This window comes from Coturnix japonica, chromosome 9 (assembly GCF_054131305.1).
Source record: "Coturnix japonica strain WE chromosome 9, WE-NBRP24, whole genome shotgun sequence".
In the NCBI taxonomy this organism is placed as follows: domain Eukaryota; kingdom Metazoa; phylum Chordata; class Aves; order Galliformes; family Phasianidae; genus Coturnix; species Coturnix japonica.
Window position 1 is genome coordinate 4204764 of NC_140671.1, and position 22196 is coordinate 4226959.

The following is a 22196-nucleotide window of genomic DNA, read 5'->3' on the forward strand; positions in this document are numbered from 1 at the left end:
CTTTACCTGTAGATGAGCTGTCTCCCTGGGTTAAACAGCTCTTTGTGCTCTGGTGTGTCTGCATCATTCCTGAATGCTCTGTACACTGTTTTTTCATTCAACCCAACTTGGAAGAAGGCAGACAGGCAGTAATCTAAACACCCCAAGAGTCTGTGTTTGCTTTGTTCCTTATGTGTTCCAGCACAACCTGCTCCCCTGTGATTTAAAACAATGCGTCTTTGTGCTTATCTTCTGAGCTTGGCAAGGCGATTTTTACCTCTTCGTTTTTGTCTCAACAGGAGGAATTGCTGTCTAACTGATCCTTTGTGGACTTCTGACCAAAACCATCCAGTGCGACACATGGTAAGTCATTCAACTTTTTTTTTTAAATGCAGAACCTCAACTACAGCTATTTGTGGGTGGAAATTGGCATATCAGTAGTTTCTTTTTGGTTACAAAAATACTGAATTCTGGATTATGTTATTATGACAACTCAGTTTGGGTTTCTGTAGACTTTCCTGACATTACAATGCCTTTGACTTTACATTTATTGCTTCTGGTGCCTGCCATAGCAGTTTAGCAGTGCAGAGTGTTAGCAAGGGAAGAATTTCAGCCATGCTCCCCTTGCTCCAAAATACACAGGTCCTTATTACTTACGCTACAGAAGGTTTGTGCCCTGATGTTATACATGGCAGCACTGGATTGTTGGAGCCATTCTTACTCATGTCGTCCTCTGAAGAAAAGAGGGGTAAGACAGTAGATAAAGAAGAGTTGTTCATTTGGGATTACTTTAAGTTCTCTTGATTTAGGCCATCCACAGCTGACTGACTGCCGGAGATAACAGCTGGGATTTATTACAACCTCAACCAGTGTGTGAGAGGTACAGCATAGAACGGCGGAGACAAAGTGAAATTGTGCCAGCAATCTCCATGCTAGTCCAGACAGGAAGACTGGTATTGCTGCACCAGCAGATTTCTATCAGGGCAGTGACACAGCTTTCAGACCCAGCCTGTAGTGTTGCTGCATGATAGGTTGTTGGACCACCACTTTGGCACTTGTGCGCTGTACTTTCAGCACGGGTTTAGGATGTAAAACATTTCATAGTTGTTTGAATTGTATGAATTTACTCTGTCTATTCCTGGAATCTGAATAAGAGTTGCTGCGTACTGCAGAGGTTACAGGGAAGCTGTGTATACCCTCTGAAAGGTGGAACAGCGTTTATGTTTGCAAGATGGAGCCAGCTTCTTCCCTCTGTAAGAGCTTTCAGGCCACTTTTGGAAGGAGATGGTTCTGCACTCCCATTGAGAAATGAGGTCTCCAGTCTGTTGGGCTGTTCGTGCAGCACCTCCTGCTAGCACTGAATGCACCATGTACATTATGCAAATGTTTTTTATTACTTCCAGATATAAGCTTTTCTTGTGTTTCCTTTGTGGTTAATGCAGCCCATCTGTAGTTAAAAAAATAATAACATTCAACTCTTCCTCTTGGTATTTTGTGTAGTGCTGCACTTGGGTTGACACTCTAAATGCATTCCTCGTGCTTTCCACCTGCTTTCCACCAAAGTTTGGAGCTTTGGGTTTTCTTAGCTGTTCCAAGATGCACCTACTATCTCAAGGATTTTTATTTTGGCTGTGAGAGGAAGGAGTGACTATAAGGGGCTTAAGGAGAATAAGAAAGATGGAGTAGAGCAGTCCATACTACAAACAGCAGGGTGGCTTGGAGCTCTCTGGGCTTCAAGGGCCACCTGCTGCAAGGAGACACAAGGAATTCTGGATCAACTGAAGTGAGGAATGCTCACTTCCAAGGAGGCCTGCTGTGTTCTGCTGCACTAAAACGCATCCAAGTGTCTGTACAACAGTCATCTCTCCAAATTCTTCCTTGCAGAAGCCAAGGAAGAGGAGGTGTTCAAATGCAGCTGTTCTGCCTGACAGTTTTTCTGGTTTTGACACAGCCTTTTGCAGGAATAACTAAAGAATGGATTGTTCTTTAACCTAGGCTTATACAGTAAAGAGCTATAGGGAACAACTATAGTTCCTTATGCTGCAATTACACCTCATAATGGACTGGAGAGCTGAGAGCAGGCCTGGCAGAACAGAAAAGGAATGCTAGACTAGAAGCAAGAATGATGGACCCTTGCTCTTTCTCCAGCTTTCAAACTTTCCTTCTAATGCAGCATTCTGGGAGCACCTCTTTGAAATATGATGACAAAAGTAACATGGCTCAAAGTTGTGCAAACCAATGCCTGGTACAGAGGATGTCCTCTGCCTCCATTTCTTACTGGTGTTTAACTGGGCACAACATGATTCTATGGTAGCTCATGCTTATGGTGCCTGTCAAAAAATCCCACCCCACCCAGCAGTTTATTTAAGGGCTCATAATATGCCCGGACAGCCTGATATATCGAACCCTCTAACAAGAAACATGAGCTGTCTTTTAAAAGCAGAATGTGGAATTATCAGAGACAAAACAAGACTCGGACATTGTCAGGGAAAAGCACTGCATGCCTGACTGAGCTGCATTTCCTAATTGCAACCAGAGAGCTTACTCTGTGTAACAGTTTAAAGGCTTTACCTTCTTTTCCAAATCCTATTAGTTTGCCCCTATGAAAAATATTTCCCTCACTGTTTGTTCTTTGGGGTAATTAAGTTACCAAACAGCAGCCTTCAACACTTTCACTTCCTTTTTTTCTTTTTCTTTTATTCTTCCCATCTGCTACCATTTCAGTTCTGTAGCTGTCCTACGTTGGGGCCAATCCAGCAGAGCTGGTCAGGGCTCTGCAATGCTCAGAGTTAGGTTAGGAAAGGGAGGTTAACCTGGCAGGGAGTTGCCTTTAACCCATGGCCTTCATCTTTCTCTCGTCCTCCAGGGTTTAACTCCCACACCCAAGGCAATGTGTGCTGGAGTCCAGACTATTTTGCACTAGGGACAAAACCTTCCCTCTAACTTTCACATTCCTGCATTTCTGAGCTCTGCTGAGCAGCAAAATTAGAATGAGCAGAATACCACAGGAACGATGATGCTGAAATAAGTATTTATTAACTGTCTTACCAGATTTAGAGTGGTAGAAAGCGTATCCACTGCAGATATAAGTAAGCAGATTTAACAGAAGGTCATGAATCTGCAGTTTCAGCAGAGCTGCTCTGACTACGTGCTCAGGAGACATGCTCTTGCTTAAGCATATCCCACCTCTAATGTAGGAGTTATCCTACTGAAATCAGTATTTTTCCCTTCCATTTGCCCCAGCTGAAATTCAGAAAGGTGTTAAGAATCCAAGAGCTTAAGTCTTCAAAGAGGATTAGTAGTTTGAAAGGATTCAAGCTGGGGGGGGGGAGAAGCCCGAACCTTTAGAGACCAAATATGTTCTACCTGAATGTTGGCTCTTTCTTGCAGTGCATGGGGCTGATTCTGACAAGTCACTGGTCACTCAGGCACACAGTAGGCCTTGTTTTCAAAAGGTAAAATGAATATGTCAGAATATGTCAAGTGCCACTGGTCAGTGTGTGTGCTTATCTTTGGTGATGTGCTTTCAAAGGTTCTTGGATAAGAACCAAAAGGAGAGCTTTGAAAATTCACTCGTACAGAATAATTGTACTTATCTTGTCAGTTCTCACTGTATCATCTTAAAGAATAACGAATAAGCAGTTGAAATTCTTAGAGTAACCTTTCACTGTTCAGTACCAGGAGGTGAGGGGACATGTGCCTTCACAGACATCGGGTATGTCTTGATGGTGGTGGGAGTGCTTTGTTTCGTTTTTAAGCTTGACGGAAGCAGGGGGGGAAGAAGTTAAAATGCAATCATTCTGAGTCAGATGGTAAGGCCTAGAAAAACAGATGTGGGGTGTGAGCCATGAGCCAAGATCAACTCCACAAAACTTAACAGATTCGTTCTACAAAAACTGGAAGGGGGAAAAAATGAGCCAGTCAATGGTGTGATGGATGGGAGCAAGGAAATAGCTCAGAACCATCAAACAACAACTGAATCTGCAGCACAAAAATGTTAACTTTCTGGTCCCGTTATTTTGCCGTGGATAGGAAATTCTTTCAATGCTATCTGCTCTAGCCAGCCAAAATGCCCATATCCAAACAAGCACTGGTTCTCCAGGCGTTTTCTTGTTATCATCAGTGTGAATCTGGCCACATTCTAGAACCACTTCCCACAGCAAATTATCCATCATTGGACATCTCCTTCCTCAGATTAGCCAGGTCTATTGCTTTCAAAACCCCATGCTGCAACACACTCTTCTGCCAGAGGACTCTTTTAGCTGCTGCTGAACAGCATCCAGGAACATCACACAGTCCCTCACAGAAGAAAATGTGAGTTCTTTGTGAAAGTGACCAATGACAGCTTCAGCTTCTCCATTAGGAGTCTTTGTGTTTTGCATCCAGACCTTTGGTTGTCATTATTGACGCTGACAGAAAGCTTCCACTGCTATTTGTGGGGAGAAGCCCCAGTCTGAGCACCATGAGCTCCTGGAATCTACACAGGTCTTGGAAATGTCATTTCTGTTTATTTCCCTAACGCATCCACTGGAAGCTCAGAGCAGTTTTTCAAGGCTTCCCACAACCTAAACCAAGCCAAAGGTTCACTGGCCAACCATCATCAGTAACAAGCCTCTACTTAAACTCTTCTGTCCTTAGATGAATTGACAGCCCATTCCTTCCAAGGGAAGATAACATCCTTGCTTTTAAAATGAGGTGCCTGTTGCTTGGTCTACCTATTTTGGAGGTTTTCATAGAAGCAGTGGAAGATGTTGATGTATTCTCCTATTCCTTCCATGTTTATTTTGCATTAGGACAGGGAAGTAACCACCAAAACTGAAGCAAATTCCTAGCCAGGGGAAGCCTACCTCTAGGTGTGCATCTGTTGTTCTTTCCCTGTGGGCGCTTGTGCTTTTCTGAGAAGGGCTGGCTGCAGCAGGCCTGTTATCTCTGTGTAGGGACTCCAGAGAGCCACTGTGCTCTGAGCTGCTTCTAATTTCTTCAGAGGATGGAGCTGCTGAGGAGGAAATTTACAGACATCATGGAGACAAATCACTGAGCCTCAGCCATAAGTGCAGTTCTGGTTGCTGCATCTTCTTCTGCTGGCTTAGAGGAAGAGAGATCCCTGTGAATCATTTAAGAAAATAGCTGCCAGGGCTCCAGGCTGGAGGCTTAGAATGAGTCTTTCTTGCTCTCCATGAGCTTTTACCCCATAGGGAGCAGTAGCTAAACCTTGCAACCTAGAAATCCTTTGGGCTTTGTTGTAGTCTGTAAAACAGGCCTTTAATTGTTTGTCCCCAGACATAAAATAGTCTTCATGAGGTCCTAACCTCCAGTTTTTGGGATTAGATTTCTTTTCCACACCAGAAAACTAGCAGCTCCAAACTACAGGAAGCTCATTTGCCATGCTTGCGCTTAGGGCTTATTTTCCTCCACAGTAGCATCCAGCATCTGGCTGAAAAGCATGGCAGATGAGGCACAGCAGGCTCAGTAAAACCCCTCTGTCCCTCACCAGAACACAAGACAAAAGAACTGCATCTCTAATGAATGGCTCAGACTCATATCTCCCTCTGAGGAGAACCATTACAAAAATATTTCCCAGATATTTGGCTGGGCATCTCATAAAACTATCCAGTTTCATGATGCTAATTTTTCCATTGTCTAGACAGTTGCAAATCCAGACAGAGCACTATCACTATGAACTTACTGCACACACACAAACACACAAAAGCCCGATTTTCTGCCCATGGCGTTTACAGGTATGCTGTTACTCATGGGGTGCCAAATGGTAACAGTTGAATTTGCTCCAAAGTGTCTGTATAAACCTCTTGGGCATCACAGTCCCACACCAGAGCTGGCATTTAATTTAAGCAGCACTGAGCTGTGAAGGTGCTCTGAAGGTTGAAGGGGAGGATCTGGCCCCTCACTGCCAACTTCTGCACCCAGAGGAGAAACAAGGAGTGCCCAGGGTAAGAAAGTGCTGTGAGCCAAGGCTGGACATCCCTCCTGGGGTGAGAGTCTCCTGCCACAGTGCTGTTTAAAGAACAGAAATGTTCTTTAGCAGTGCTCATGCTGGAAACGTTCATGGAAAGACCTGCTGGAGCTGCAGGCACATAGATGAAGTCCTGCTAATATTAGTCCTGCTAATATCTGCTGAAGGTTAAGTGGTCTGTGGGCATTTGTTCCCTCTGTCTGCCTTGAAATGTTAAGACCTGCAGAGAAAAACAGCGTGTTCTTGTTCTGTGCACCATGGTGCCAGCCCGCAATTCTGAGGCAGGCTGTAGCACCTTCCCCAGATTTTGGCATCATCCATACCTTTATTTATAGCTCCTCTGTGATGCCAAGGGGCAAAAACATACTAGGAGCAAGAGTTGTATTTACAAAGTAATCGCTTCTGAATGAAGATATTTGGCCAGCATCAGCACTTCCACTCCTTTTTCTTCTTTATCCTGCAGAGTTCTCTTTCTTCCCAGAGCCGTGTGTGCATGTCTTTCCTGAATCACTGATGCAGGGATACCATTGCCACTTGCTGGGCTGTACCAGCAGCCTCAATTCAATGCCCATTTATCTGGGAGGCAGACCCTGCTGGAACCCCATGGGCTTAGCTGCAGCTTCTCTACAGCTTTTTCAGAGGGCTTAGGGTGTCCCTGTGCTCATTGTGTGAATCCTGCTGAGTAGCTCTTGATTGTGCATGGGATTACAGAGTGAATCGCTATGACTGAAGGAGTAATGTTGCACCGCTAATGAGAGTTCAGGACTTGTAGAGTCTGAACAGCAATGACTTTGGTCTTTAACTGGTGAGGACTCCAGCCAAGCTGGGCAATCGATGTCCTGCTGGCTCCAGAAAGCAGACAAAAGGGGATAAAACTGAAATAACCACAGTGTGATAGGTCCATCTTATGCCTCAGAGCTATCTGTTACTGGAGCAAGGGAGCTGCATGCGGAAAGAACCTAGTGGGATCTGAGCAGAGCTGAGCTAATGTCCCAGACAGCCAGTCCATGTGGGAGCGGAGGAGGAGGAAGAGGGCAGTTCTAGTTCAAAACGTGTTAGCCTTTGCAGTGAAAGTGCAGGGAAAGGAGGGCTGGAAAAGTTCTTTCTTCCTCCAAGATAGCTGTGGTCTGTTTCCCAGCTGCACTCTTGCTCTGTCTGCTCTAATCCACATCTTCCCTCCACCAGCTGGATTTGTTTTGCAAACTCAAATCTGATCTCCTCAGTTTGTCCTGCATGTCTCGCTCAGTTTTCAGGGCTCCATCTTTCCACCATGTAACTTTTCCAGCAAACCATCCTTCTTGCCCTTCTGCAAATGAAAAGGGGAATATTGCACTTCAATACCTTGAATCTGCCTGAAACCACAGTAGCATCCCCCTGTAGGCCAGAAACACAATATCAAGCCTTGTGATTTGAGGGAGTTGTCCCACTCCGGTCTCAATCTTCCTGTGAGCTCCAGAGGAGCTGGAGTGGAGTGGAAGGGGTTAGTTACCTGAGACTGGCTGTGTTGGAAGGATGTGAACATGAGCAGTGTTTGACTAACAGGTGCCCAACAAAGATCATCAAAAAGACAGGTCCAGTGAAAGCAAATTGAAGGCTCTTTCAGCAGGTGTGTAGAACCACTGCTGAAAGACTTTGTAATAACCGTTTCTACAACTGTGGATACCCCCAAGGAGAACCCGTCTTGGCAGCAACCTGGCCTTCTGTTTCCCATCAATTGTAGCTTTGTCTCTTTTGAAGCACCCTGCTGCAAATGAGCAAACACCTGGCTGAGAAAAGATGAATGGAAAACATTGCCTGTGCTAGAAAGGTAACAGCAAACCCCCTGCCAGCAGGAATAATAAACAGGAGATTATTGATATAACTGTGTTGGTCTCCAGTAGGTTTTCACTAGGCATGTAGAATCACCTACAACAGCGGCATTGTCTCTATTGTCACTGCAAGGAAAGCAGGAGAAATGGTTGTGCCTTTCCCCAGCCCAGTGCAGGAAGGGTGAATCTGTGCCTGCAAAATTGGTCCGTATCAGCAGAATGGGGAAGGAGCAGATGAGCTGTCAGTGGGCTCTGGGCTTTAAAAGGTGGCACACAGTAGATGTCCAGCAGGCTGCTGTTAATTAGCCAGGCCTCTCTCTGAGTCCAAGGGGATGTACTGGGAATTGAGCTCTAGCTTTGGGTCTGATGGCTTCAGTGCGTCTTGCGTGGAGTCACAGAGCATGGGTGCTGACTACCCTGTTACACCTGTGACAACGTGCAGATTTATTGGCGTGCTGGAATCTGTGTCATGGTGTTACTGCAGCCCACACATGTGGAGACTTTTGGAGCAGTGACTGAATGAATTTATTTCTAGCAGGAATTAGGTCTATAGCTGAATGCAGTTGTCAGTGTCCAGCTCTACAGGCGATGTAATGCTGATTATTTGAGGGCAGATCACTGCGCTTGCTGCATGAGATGTGTCTGTGACATTGTTCCATTAGGGAAGGCAGGGAAACTTCCATGGATGTAAATATCCCGTCTCTGTGGGCTTCACAGAAACCTCACCTGAAACTCCAGCCACTTTCTCCACTCAGTTATAAGGAGTAGGGAAGGGTGAGTCTCACAAGCACATACACCCTATTGTTTTGAGCATTAGATTACCAGGGGTATTTCTTCCCCATCCTCTCTCCCTGTTCTCTCCTGGCTGCAGATAGCAAAGCGCCTTGTTTCCAGTTTGACCGTCTGGTTCTTAGAAACCTCCAGCAGACAGCAGACGGCTCTTCCAATGTGCTGTAGAAATGAGTGGGGTGGGAGGGAGGAGAAGAACTATTTCCTGCAGTGAAACTCAATCCTGTTCAACTTAAAAATAGCAGGAAAACAGAATCCTCAGGGACCTGCTGTAAAAGGGTTTGATGGTTGCCTACTCTCCATCCCACCTCCCACAGCTCCCCATTTGGTGAGAGCCTCTTGAGCACAAACACAGGTCTGCTGCCTGCAGTCCTGGAGCTGGGCAAAGGAGCTGTGCTCCACGCTGGGGGTCAGCTGTGGGGAGATGTAATGCACTGTGACAGGTAGCAAAGCCCAGGATTAACTATTCTTTGTGCAGGGACTCCATGCAGGTTTTTCTGGGCCTTTTATTCTTGCTGGAAATTTTGTTCATACCGTTATACAGGAGCCTGAGATTTCTGGGCATTTTTGCATGCCCAGGTTATCTTGAAGCTCCTGTTCCTCTCTAGGGGGGGGAAGAATGAAGTTTCAGGAGGCAGACAAGGTAACGAGGAAGACTGCCTAAGTAATGAGCCAACAATGTTGGCAATGGCAGCCCCACCTGTGCTGCAGTTCCCCTGCCCTGGGATGCTGTCAGCTCTGACATGGCCTGGCCACATGATAGGCATAATGAGGGATGTGTGATCCTCTGTCTCTTTCCCACCAGCAGTTTATCAGGGATCATTTCAGCTCTTGGCTATGGTCACTGCTGAAACAGGGAATGGCTCCCAGCAGCAGTAACACACTGTGCCTCCCAGCCTTCTTTAACCTGTGTCCAACCAGGTCACCTCAGGGTAGGATGCTGCAGCAGAGCAGCTCTGGTGCTTCCTCATGGCCGTGCTGGGGAGCTGCCATCCATCTCGATGACCTCCTTTAGACCTCCCGGGTTCAGGCTGTTAATGATTCACCACGTTTTTACAATTCCTCCTTCCTGAGTCAGTAATAAATGGCTTCTGGTGCTGACCTCGGGGCTGTGCTGTCGATACAGGTTCAGAGCTTGGCTGAAACAGGACCTCACATCTTTAAATCAGCAGCCAGCCTTGGTCCTCATGTGAGCTTGGGGATCACTGTGCTTCTGGAGCCAGATTTTGTTGTTAAACCCACCATGCTGGAGCCAATTAACATTACTAGGTACTTTTCCAAAAGCAACTGGGGTTTAGCCTATGAGTTCAGGCCAGCTTCTGCTCTGGGTAATCACATTATGCCTCGCTGCTTGAAATCAGCCTTGAGCTAATGCACTGTACTTTGTGCCTTCAACAGGCAGAGTCAGTTACCGCAGCTCAGCTGATGAGCAGTAATTCATTAAGCCTCTGTAACTCAATCACTGCAATCATCTTTCCAACCTTAACGGGGCCAAATATATTCCCACTGTGATGTCACATGAATACAAAATTCCTTTTTAAGAATAAGTGTGTCTGGTGTTGCTCAGCCCTGATAAACCTCCAGCACTCTGTTGCCTACCCAGCACGTGTTTCCTCAGGCTGGTTCCACCTGTGTAGCCAGAGCAGAATGTACTTAAAGAGAACAGGTGACTTAGATGAATGCATATCTCCTTCTTGTATAGGCTTGTGATCGAATGCAATTAAATTATGGTTACTCAACAAGTGACTGCCTTTCAACTGAAGTAACATCACCACTGCATACATGCTGATGCCTGCTGAACTAATCTAAACCAGCTCCTGAGCCTCCACTTGGGCAATCGCTGCTGGGCAATTGGAAGTGTTATTTGTGCTGCTGCTTCTTTCCTCCTCTCCTGCTGACTCTTTTAACTGTAATCTTCAGACAGCATTCATTTAATGCCTTTAACCAGCTCATTCTCATCAGTTGCCCTTTCTTTAGCGAATACATACTTGCATCACTGGCATCAACTTTGTGTACTGGTTGAGCTAACTAACCAGTGGCATTCAAACTAACTTTCATTAAGCTTCTGTATTATTGCACATAGAACAACCTTGTTCAGATAGGTTGCAGGAAGCCTTGCAGAATGCAAGCAGTCCATATCTCTAGTAGAGGAAACATGCATGCTTTCTGGTAGGCCATGCCTCATCTGCATGGAAGGCTTTATAGATAATGGTATTGATTTTCTTGGATTTTCTTCCTTTTCTCTTTAGCTGGGGTCAAAGAAAACAAAAAAACAACAGAGGATATTTTCCAATAGGGAGGATAAAACAGTACAAATTAAATCCATTCTCTGGCTAGTGTAACAATTGCAATTTCCTATTCCTTGGAAGCTGTACAGCCCAAGAGGGAGATATTTCAAGAGCGGTGTGTCAAGGATAGAAATGCATGCATCTGGTTACTTTTAATGGCAGCTCTGTCCCTAATTTTCAGCGCTGGCCTTGATGAAATGCCAGCTGTTTCATTAACCTTCATCAGCATGGCAAAGAACAAAAGGTGGCTCACGATGTCTGCACCTGAGACAAAGCTCCTTTTCCCATCAAGTTGAAGGTTCTTAGCCGTACCAGGCAGCATTTTGGGTAGCAAAGGGAGAGAAGAAGGGAAAAAGAAAACCCTGTGTCTCCATGAAGGTTTGTGTAACAGAGTCTGTACAAGTCTTGTATCTGCAGTCTTCATTACTGTCTGTGAGCTAGAACAAAGTTTCAATCAAGGTAACCGTTTTCCTCTCTAAGCCAAGAAAAATATTAGGTCTATTTTCAGACCATTAAGAACGGTCTCTCTGAACAGCCCTGCTTTCCTTGCTTCATATGGGCTGCTAAAACAGAAAGAAAAAGCACAATTTCACAACCATGGCAGCTGTGAGGTGCCACACGGGTTAGACCCCAGCAAACAAAATCCGCACTGTGCCTTGGAAGAGCTTCCTCAGGGCCTGAGATTTAATCCACTGCCACAGCCAAAGGATTAGTGCTCCAGTGGTAGAGCTGGGCAGAAGGCAGGATTTTTGTTCTATGAGAAATGTGGTGGGCTGGGAGTGGGAAGGGGGAGAAAACACAAAGTCAGATTTCTTCCAAGCTCTGGTTTATAGTGGTGTCAGCACTAAGGAAGCAGCACAATGCTGCTCTGGCCCCCTCCTCCCTGCATGTCCTGCTTTGCAGCTACGACCAGTTCTTACCAACCACAGTCGCTGTCATGGTTGCTACCTCCTCCCTTTGCTTTTTACAGAGACACAATCCATCACTGTAAGCCCCGCTCATGAGACAGCAGTCTGAACAATGTGTTCAGTCGGGCTGGTGGCTGCTGGTCATGGGAAGGCTCCTGGTGATGCTGGAGATGTTGTGTCGTTTGGCACAGTCCTCATGCACCCAGAAGGCTGCTTCCAACCCCTGCTTTCCAAGTGGTGAAAGACAGAGCTGTTTGCTCACTGGGCTGCAGCCTCAGGAGGTTTGGATTTAGTTTATCGTGTAGATCAGACTTGCTGATCTTAAAATGTCAGCAGTGAGCTATGGAGCAAGAAGAGGGGAAAAAAGAAATCCCTGCCCAAAATTCAGGCAGTGCAAGTAAATGTCAGGGATCTGCACAGAAGTCTCAGGGCTGGGAGGCTTGCTGACATGTGGGCTTTTGGTGAAAGCATCCCCCCAGGTCCTCACCATCTTGTCTCATGGACACCAAGGGCTCCCGCTGGGAGCTGCTGGCCCAGGGGCTGCCACAGCATTGTGACCCACGCCAGAGCCAGGCGTGTTGTGTGAAGTGTTGCTCTGCCAGGCTCCTCACCTCCGAGTTCTGCTCAGGACAGGCATCAGATTCTGAAAAGAAAGGGCTTTTCTTTTCCAGGCAGCAATCATGGCTGCTTTAACAGGGGACAAACCGCATTTGCCCTGGGCACTTCCAGCATATACAGTGAATCGTAGAACAGTTTGTGTTGGAAGGGGCCTTTAATATCATCTAGTTCTAACCCCCAGCTGCCGATGGCAGAACTCTTTTGGCACAGGGCTCTGGTTTGGTCCTGCCAGGCCACCAGCTGCATGTCACATCCAGGGAGCATCCCAGGGGCAAGCACAGCCCAGCCGACAGCTGAGGGAGGGCCTTGAGCTGGAGCTGTTTCCACCGCTAGACCGAGGGCCTATAAGAAATAAGCCAAGTGTTCTCGCAAAGGAAGCAATCCAAGGCAGGGGAAAGTTAATTACATTAAAACCGGAGATGCTGGAAATACTGATTCTCCAAGCAGTGGTACAACCCAAGCTTCAGCTTCTGGCACGTTTAACAACTAAACACTCCCAGTCTGGCTGCAAACAGCAGCTGGACTCTACCTCATGACCAGGTCAGAATAGATTAAAGGAGGTGTCTTCCATTTAAATGCAGTCACCTGCCGAAGAGAATGTGGGCTGCCTTGTTCTTGGCATAGACAGAGGAAAACATCCTGGCGTCTGATGTGCCAGATCTGGAAGGGAGCCTGCTGAGATCATTGGAATCCCACCTGTTTGCACTGTAGCTCAGTGCATCCGTATGATTTATCTTGTCATACTGAAATGGGGACAAGTGCAGAGACAGGTACTGAATTATTAGAAAATCCATTGAGAATGGCAGTTGTCTGAAGTCTTGCTTTCCTGCAAACCAGAACTTTTCTTGACCACAGCATTTAGCACATTCAAAGGCAATGCCAACACACAGAAGCCAAGAACTGGAGGCCTGTGATTTGCCTTTGCCATCTCTGGGCTACTGCAGTTGAGAGAATGTTCCATAAGTTTTATTAAGGTCTTGAACTGTGAGCCAGGTTCTCCAGGACATCCGCTGCAGGCAAGGAGAAAAAGAGTCACTGTTGTTTGCAGCGCCTGGGCCAGGTCTTGGGTTGAGTTTTGAGTGAACCTGGGCCATCTGGGTGGGACCCACTGAAGTTAGCGGGCTGTGTGTGGTTTGGATTCGGGTCCTGGCAAAACTAAGCTCCAGCCTTGAGGAGCTCAGCTTGCTCCGTGGGCCTGCAGGACCCTTTCTGAATTCACAGCAAGCAGTACAGCCGAAGGAGGTGTGGTGTGGGAAGGTGGTTGCTCATTCTATACCAATGCAGAGCACCTGTATGAGCTGGGATTTAGTCAGAGAGGTGGAACGTGGCGTTGTCTGGAAGCAAAATCCTGAAGCTACAGCAACAGGGTCTCATCAGAACTGGCATGTTAGGGCAGACAGAGACTTAACAGTAATGCTGGATTATACAAACCATGGCAAGCTCCCATCGGAGCATTCTTCAGGGCTCAAATGGCCAGCTGCAAAAAGCATCCATCTAGCAAGGGATGTTCGTGGGCAGCGTGTGTGAAAATGTGCACATCATCTTGGCTTTGGATCGGCCAGAGGGATGTTTTTCTTGTAGGCTGAGAGCAGCAAAGATTATTAATCTCTGCAAAAATCTGGGGCACTATGTTGAAGTGTGTTTTCATCAGCCTTGTGCTATTGTGTGCGTATATCTCGAGTTTACTAATGATTCAAATGAAAAGAAGTCAGGAGCAGTGCTTGGGGAAGGAGATTTTCCTGTATTTATTTTGGATGCGTGTCCAGTGGAAAAGTATCTTCCAAAGCATTTTGCTTGGCGACATGGGCTGTTTCGTTTGGAGAACAATTGATGGTGATGATGAGTGGTGTTAGATGTGATCACTGTTCGACAGCTTTTAGACTTGCCTGCAAGTCAGAGCAGCAAATTCCACTTGACTGCACACGTGTGCTGAGGAGTGGGCATGGAGACAGTGGCCATGGATGAGCTGCTGGATGTGTTTGGTCAGTTCTTTGCCAGACTCATAGCAGGCACAGCACAGGTTGTTGGTGCATCGCCTGGCTATGGTTTATTCACTGTGCGCTCTGCATTTTGGTGAGCTACCCCTGGATAAACACTGCCTGACAGTGCGGGTATGCTGCAGAGATGAGTTTAAGCTATTGACACTGTGCATGGTACATTACGTAGTTACAGGAGCAGTCTGCTCCCACTGACTTCCCCAGATCTAATGAGGTATATCCTAACTGGTGCTATCCTGGCACCCTATTCATGCCTTCTCAGAACAGCTGTGCCAGCTATAGCCCTCCCTACCTCCAGAAGAAAGGATGAGGGGACTGATACGCTCATACTCATCCTGTCCCCTATCTCCCTGCACTGACCATTGGCAGCTCACGGCAGAGGGGCAATAAGGAGGGTTAAATCAGTGAGGGTTAAACCATTTGTCTGTCTTCACTGCTGAAAAAAGAACAGCCATCTGCCACATTCATTTCCTCCCTTTCTGCAAGCTCCTCCAAGCAATCGCCTGCGGTCTCAGTGGCACAAGGAATAAATCCAGTGCAACTTTGCTGAAGTCTTCAGAATTGCTCCCAGGGTAACTGAGAGCAGAGCAGGGGCCCTGAGAGTTTCCTAAGCTTCACAGCCATAGCCACAAGGCAAATAAAATGAGATTAACCAATTACAATTAAAATGAGAGAGAACTGCTTTTGACAGTAATTTTGAATTTCCCCTAAAAGCAGTTCCAGCTGTGACCTCTGACTTGTGCAGCGTTCGCCTGAGATCTGCCCCTGGTTGTTTGTTATAACTGATGCTTTCAAGGACATTCAGTCCTGCCTGAGGAGGTTTCCTAGGTGAAAAGAAAAAAAAAAGAGAAGTGAAAAATGGAAGAGGAACTAACACAGGGCATCCCTGCAGTGAGGCACAGACATGAGAGCCCTTCTGGCAAGCAGACAAGAACAGCCAGGCAATCTCCAGTGGATTAAGTAGGTTAGTGCTTACATCAAATCCCCCCAGCCCAGTACTGCTGTGTTCCTATCATGCAACTGTGAACCCCATTCTGGCAACACTCATGTTGGCGTTGAACAGATCTCCTTTCCTGCAGAGAAGCTGGCTATGCATAGACCTTGCCCTCGCTTTGGGAAGAGAACAAGGCTGTGTCTGCAAGCTTGGAGTAAATATCATTATTCTTATTCGGAGATCTTGAAAGGGTTGTTTGTTATGCAGCCGTGCTGCACAAACAGCTTTCAACTTAATAGCACCCAGTCCTTCCACACTACTTAATTCCCTCAAATGAGTGGGTATTTTTTACTCACTTCTTGGCCAGTTCTGCCATCCTCCAGTGAATTTATCCCAGTGCTATCCAAAAAACTATCCTGGAGAAGGAAATTTTGGAGGACTGGTGAGGGATGAATAGCACAATGGGGTGTGGATTTTCACCCAAATCTCAGCACCCTGCACAGCCTTTGCTCATCCAAGGTGCTGCTGCTTGTGGAGCATGGAACTGCATGGGCTGGTAAGCAAGTAGCCTCTGTTGCTGGTATTGTCCATGTATCTGCAGACGCTTTGCTGTCGGTGTGAGCCACTTACACACTGTGTTTCTGCTGTCACAGTGTTTCCACATTCAGACCAGGAACTGACACACTTGAACCTTCTCCATCTTGCAGCACAGCTGGATTCCCGAGCTGCAAGGAGACAAGGCTGTGAGAACTATGACTTGAGCCAGTGATGAGGAGTGTAAAAATACACATAAAGTTGCTATTTTTACTCTTCAGGCACAGAAGATGAGAGGGAGAGCAGACAGAGATAAAGGGAAACCTCCTAAAGCTTCATTACCTGAGTCAGACAGTGGAGTAGGTTATTTGTCGTGTGCTCTGCCAGATTTGAAAGCCCTCCAGGTGCTGTAGCACTCTGCTGTTGAGGTCAGTACAACAGGCACCTTTCTTTCTGATTTCCTTTGTCCTCAGTAATTTTAAAGGAATGCATTGTGCTACAGAGATGAGGTCTGAAAGCAATTTTGGCGACACGCTGTTCTCTACCTCCACACAGTTACACTGGTTTCGTTCAGAATGATTCAACTTACACTCAGTGCTCTCACACGTGGGTGACTTTCAAAACTGCTTTGTGTAAACAACAGCCTGCCCACACTCAGCACAGGCTGATATCTCTGCAGTTGCAAACACCATTGTTTTATTTGTGAGATACCTGGCTTTGCATGTGAATTGTTACAGTCCATTTCCTAAACACTTCCCATGATGTGCATTTCCCGTTCTTCTAGGTAGCTCATCTGAGGGTTTTGTATTTATGTGGCTTTTCCTACAGTCCTGCCTTAAACTCAGTTGCTATAAGTTGACCTGGTATCTTCTTGCCCCTCCCAGGTTGTGGAGAACAGCTGCTGTCCTCTTTGCAAATATTGGAAAACCATTATCATGTTCCCCTCATTCTTCTCTCTTCTAGACTAAACAAACTCACTTCCTTCCACCTATCATTACAGGTCGTGTTTTCAAAACATTTTTATCATTCACTTCATTCTGTTTGCACACACTCCAGTTGGTCTATTATCTTCCTTCAAATGCACTACCCCAAACTGGACCTAGATTTAACGCTGAATGGATCAGATCTCTCACTTCAGAGTAAATCTCTTACCAGCTTCATTCCATCCTGTTTGAAACTGTGGCCAGTGCAGCCAGACCATGCATTCCCCAAATGATTTGTTTTTCCAGCTATGTTCTGTTTGCAGATACTCAGACCAAACTTCAGGGCACCATTAGATGTGTTCCTCTTCAGCTCCGAGCCTTCCACTGGGGCTCACCGGGGGGCTCTGCAGGTGTTCCTAGTTTAGTTTTCACAAATCATATCAGTATGCCTGAAACCAAACCAAGAAAGGATGCGTCTCTTAGTTCTCTCTGCCTGACTTCTCCCATTTGTGGAAAACATATAAAAGGAGGGAAAAATATATCTTGGACAAACTAAACAACCCCATACCTGCCTGTTAAGGTCTTACAGCCCTTCAAAATATTTGCTTAATCTCCCAGTATCTCGGCAGGGTACATAGGTATTAGTGATTGCAGGTGTTCTTATCCATTGATCTCAAAACATTCTCCTCCTTCTTTTAAACATGGGGAGGCTGAGGTGTTTGGAGTCTCAATTTTCATAGGCAACAAAGATCCCCTGCTCCATTTAAAGTCTGTGGAAAATGTGGGTTACAAGCCAGCTGGGGAATTGAGCTTCAAGTGACAAGCTGAAGTCCCACTGAGAGTTAACACACAGCCAGGAGTTACAGCCCAGGTTTCCAGAGTGCAATGAGCAGCACCAAGCTGCCTTCCACTCCATCATATGAACACACAAGCACAGCCACATGGCCAAACCCGTGCTTAATAACCTAAGTAACATCTACCTGGTCATGGTGGGCATCACAGCACTCTGGAGATGAGTTGGGTTGATCGCAACTCGCTCACTGACTACAAATCTTCTTGTTCATCCCGTATTTGGTTGCAAGCTGCTTAGCTGAAAAGCATGTTAAAGAAAACAAATGGCACCTGCACCAACCCTGCCGTATACCAGCAATAAAAGATATTAATAGCTTCCAGGTCTGCATTTTGTATGTTAGCTTGCCAAAACTCACCTGCCCTGTGTGAAAGAGGAGGCTGCTCAGTGCTGGTCTGTGAAAAAAAAGCTGGTCTGGAGAAGACAAATCCGGGGGAATTTTTTAAATTCCAAAAATAGACAGAGGGGGAAATGTGCCAGTAAGATGGATCTCATTTCATTTCCCAAATCCCTCTGGTCTCCAGAGTTCATTCTCTGCTCTTAACGTTTCATGCTATGGCTTATTTTAGTCTCCTTAGTGGAAAGTTTAAAACATTTACTTAAAGGCAAATCTTCAGCTGGCATAAACTGTCACAGCTCTCTTGGCTTCACTTGCCTTCAGTAGAGTAGCTGCCCTTTAGCATTTAAATTGCTTATTAGACAGTGGAAAAGCAAGTTGCTTGAAATCATCTGTAAAGGCTAAAAAGAATGGGGAGTATAAAGTTAGGGGCCGTGGTATAGATCTCAGATGAGAAACAGCCTTTCTGCATGGACAGGTGCAAATATAGAGCACTTGCAGCACACACTGCTTCTCAGATCCCCCTCCACAGCAGCTGTCAGTGCCCCCCAGCAGCCCCAGGGGGCCCATGGGGTATATCTGCTGGGCAGAAGGGAGGAAGGCTGCAAGCATCTCTTGCAGAGCAGCATGGCTTACTGAGCACTGAATGAGCCAGCCCTGGAGCCAGGTAAATTGGCCACATCCAAATAGTGCTTTGTTATGCCAGGAAGATGTATGCAGAAGCACCAAGGGGGTTGTAATAAATATTTTCCAAACCGCTGGTTAATTCTGTGGGGGGAGTATGACTTGGAACACACAAACCCACTTGCTACAGCCTCCCAGCCAGCCAGGAAAGTCACCACTTCAGCCATATGGCTGGGATAGAGGCTCCCTCTTGTATCTGGCAAATGTCAGTGGCCCATCCAAGAGCCATCTCGCTTCCAAACTCCATCTGCATCAACCTGTTGTGCAGCAACACTGTACTGCCATCACTGCCCAGCTCCCAGCTCATCTCCTTGTACTGTTTAGTGCCTCACTGCATTGTTTTCTTTGTATTCAGAGGAATTTTGTGTGAATCTATGGCAGAGTGGTTCAAAAGAGCCAGTAGTGCCTTCATGAATGCTTCCCTCTTCTTCTCTCTTTCAGCATCACTTGACTCTCAGGCTGCAGATGTTCAGCTCAGATCCTCACTCCTGCACTCTCTCCCTGCTCTAGCGGGGCAATCTGGTTAACAACATCCATCCGGGCTTCCACCATGTGTGTTGTCTTCCTGCTCTGGTCTCTCTGTCCTGTACCTCCTGACATAAATTCGAATAGTCACAATCCTGACCTCGCTGATTCTCTGCTAAGTGGCATAAGCAAGGCTGTTCCGGATCTACACCAGCCTGTCTAAGACCAGAGCAGACTGCCAAAGCCCAAAGGATTGAAATGGTTTTCTTGCCAGCGCCCTGGCTGGATTTGTGTCTGTGTAGGAATGTGTACACTTCCCTTCGCTTTTGCAATGGCACCAGGGTGTTGATGAACTGCAGTGCTGCTATTTATCCCTTAATTACTCCCATGACTCACATTAAAGTAACAATTTTCCATAGAAACAAACACGAGCAGAACTGACACCACTCAAGCTGCCTTTATTTTGAAACACGTTCTGTACTTTGGGTTTCAAGGGTGGTAACTCAGGAGGCTGCTTTACCTTCCTGGTGTCAGAGTTTGCTGCTCGGAGTCAGACTCACTGGGCACTTTGATCCAGGACAGGGAGAAAGGGTTGAATTGCTGTGCCACAGCCAAGTGGGGCTGAGAATCACTGCACATGCTGTGAATTTTGGGACAGATGGATGCTCAGCATGGCTCCAAACAGGGTGGTTCTTGTCCCCAGTGGTTCTGAGGTATTCTTAGGATGTGTTCATTTGCTGATGTTCTTGCCAGGACGCTCCTTCTGTTTGATTTCCCTGCTGCTTTATGTTTAGACATGTCTCAAGATGCTCAAGCAGAGAGAGCAATACAGAGAGAGCCACTCCTGGATCTTATCTGGGGATATTTATCCTGTTCTGCACATTGTATTAATTACAGGTGCCACAGCTGGGTGGGATCGTCCCTGCCTGTATCAGTTTTTTAAACAACTGATGGCAATAATTAGCTGGCAGATCTCAGCCACATCCTTTGGGCCAGCCTAGCATCCATTCCCATGGGGTCCTGTGTGGACTTTGATGGAGTCAGCATCCCTGGAAGCTTTCAAGAATTGTGGAGATGTGGATCTGAGGATCGTGGTTAATGTCCGTGGTGGGGATGGATCGAAGGATGGACTTGTTGATCCCAGTGGTCTTTTCCAGAAACCTTCTGAAGCTCTTCCCATGTGCTCGATACTTGGAAATTAGCATGTATGTGAGAGACAGGATCATCTAGAGCGGTCCTCATCCTTTACAAACATTCTTGGCATTACTCTTGTCAAAAGTCAACCTAGTTCTGTTCAGCTGTGGAGCCAAGAGAAACAAGGCAGAGCCTGAGCTGTCTGTCTGATTTCCCTACTGGCAGCTGCCATTATTTGCAGCAATGAGATGTCCCTGGTGGTGGTGGTCCAGGCCCTCCCCACCTTGTGAGGCAGAACCAGGGTTGTGTACATCATTACTTAGAGCTGTGCCTCAACCCTGAAATCATTCAACAAAGGGGGCACCCATAGCAAAGCAAACACATCCAGATCTGGGGACGTTGCCTCCCTGCACTCTGACTGGAGGAAAAATGTCCTTGTGCTGTCTTTTCCCAAGTCAGGGGATTGTAATTTCAATGCAGATGTAGACATGGGAGTGCTCGGAGCACTTTTGCCATTGCATGTTTTAAGAGATTGTATGATTTGATGTAGAGTCTGTTAAACTTGGCTGCTAACATGCTTAGACTTTGTGCAGATAAAGTTGCCTCGGCGCGATACTTCTGTGCTCCCCCAGCACACGCTCTTTAGCTTTGCAAAGTGTGGTTTAAAAGAAAAATGTGAAAAATGCAACTTTGGCTGTGCAGCCTATCCAGGAAATGTGTATAGAAACCGTCTGCGCAGGAAATACCTACAAAGGGAAGCTGGGGGAGGGAGTGAAGCCGGGCAGACCTGGGCTCTTCTCCCCAGCCCATGTGCAGCTTCTTCCCTTCAACTTTTTCAGGACTGTTGGCTCTTTGTTTTGCTTCCTAGGCCCCACATGTTATAAATGGTTTTTGTGAGGTTTTGTCAGCTTTCCACCATGCTGGAGTCCCATCGTGGCTCTTCTCCTCTGAAGAAGAAACCTGCAGCCGTGGCTTAAGCGTTAGGCTGAATCTGCCTCCCCTAAAGGCCTCGTCTCTTCATCTCCCTTATTGCTCCCAAGGTGCTGATAACACAGTTGTGCCTCATGGCACTGTCTCCCCCCGGACCAGTGGAGACCATTGTGTGGGGATTTCCAGCCTGGGCTGCAGAAAGGGAATAGGGAAGGGAAAGAACAGTGATGTCTGAGGAGCATCCACCAGAGAGGGGTCAGGACAGGAGCAGACAGGATAGGAGACGGGCCAGATAGGGGCATAGTGGCCATCACCTCCTTCCTGCCCCACACATGGACTGCTGTTGATCCAGCAGCACAGTGCCATGAGGCCATTCCCACGAGCACAGTGTTCCATGTGGGTACAGCAGGATCAGAGCAGCAAGAAAGGACAAATAGAAGCAAAGGAACTACAGGAAAAAATAAAAAGTCAAAAAAAAGCAAACAAACAGAAGACACAATAACGATCTCCCCCATGAAAATCTTCACAATCCCAGTGTCCTGCTGCAGGGTTGTTGCCTCGACTCACCTCACGCATTTGCCAGCAGCAGTTTCTGCTTTCAACAAGTGACTTTGAAATATGTCACCATTTAAAGTGGGAAGGCAGAGAGACGGGAACTGCCTTGTTCGCTTTCCTACACTGGGTTTAACAGAGGGCTGAGATGCAAAGCACAAAGCAGGGTATCTACACACCTCCACTTGACCTGGGCCATCCAGCCAGAGCAGTCAGGCTTCAGCTTCACCTTGCCAAACACCCTTCACCTCCCAGCTTGTAGAAACATGGATGAATTAACACCTTCCTCAGTTCTTTTTCCTCCATTGGTCGGTGTGGGGTGACAGCAGCAAGTGGCCGTGCTTTCACAGGTATGGGCTCCAAGCCTGCTCTAGAAGAGCTTAATCACCTCTTGCTTGTCTCCTGAATCAGGGACATCTCTCGAGCCCAGCAGCTTCAAAGACACATCCCCTGCACTCTATCAAAACAGCATTCAGAAAGCAGCTTGAATTTCTT

The 22196-nt window shown here is 46.7% G+C and overlaps 1 protein-coding gene across 2 annotated transcripts in view; it reads left to right on the plus strand.

Annotated features, from left to right (window-relative positions):
- CCDC92 (coiled-coil domain containing 92) overlaps positions 1 to 22196 on the plus strand; it is a 50490-nt gene that overhangs the window by 10949 nt on the left and 17345 nt on the right. For both annotated transcript variants that reach the window (XM_085555599.1, XM_085555601.1), the window contains one exon: positions 279 to 342. The gene's annotated coding sequence lies outside the window, so the exon portion shown is untranslated. The remainder of the gene's footprint in view (positions 1 to 278; positions 343 to 22196) is intronic.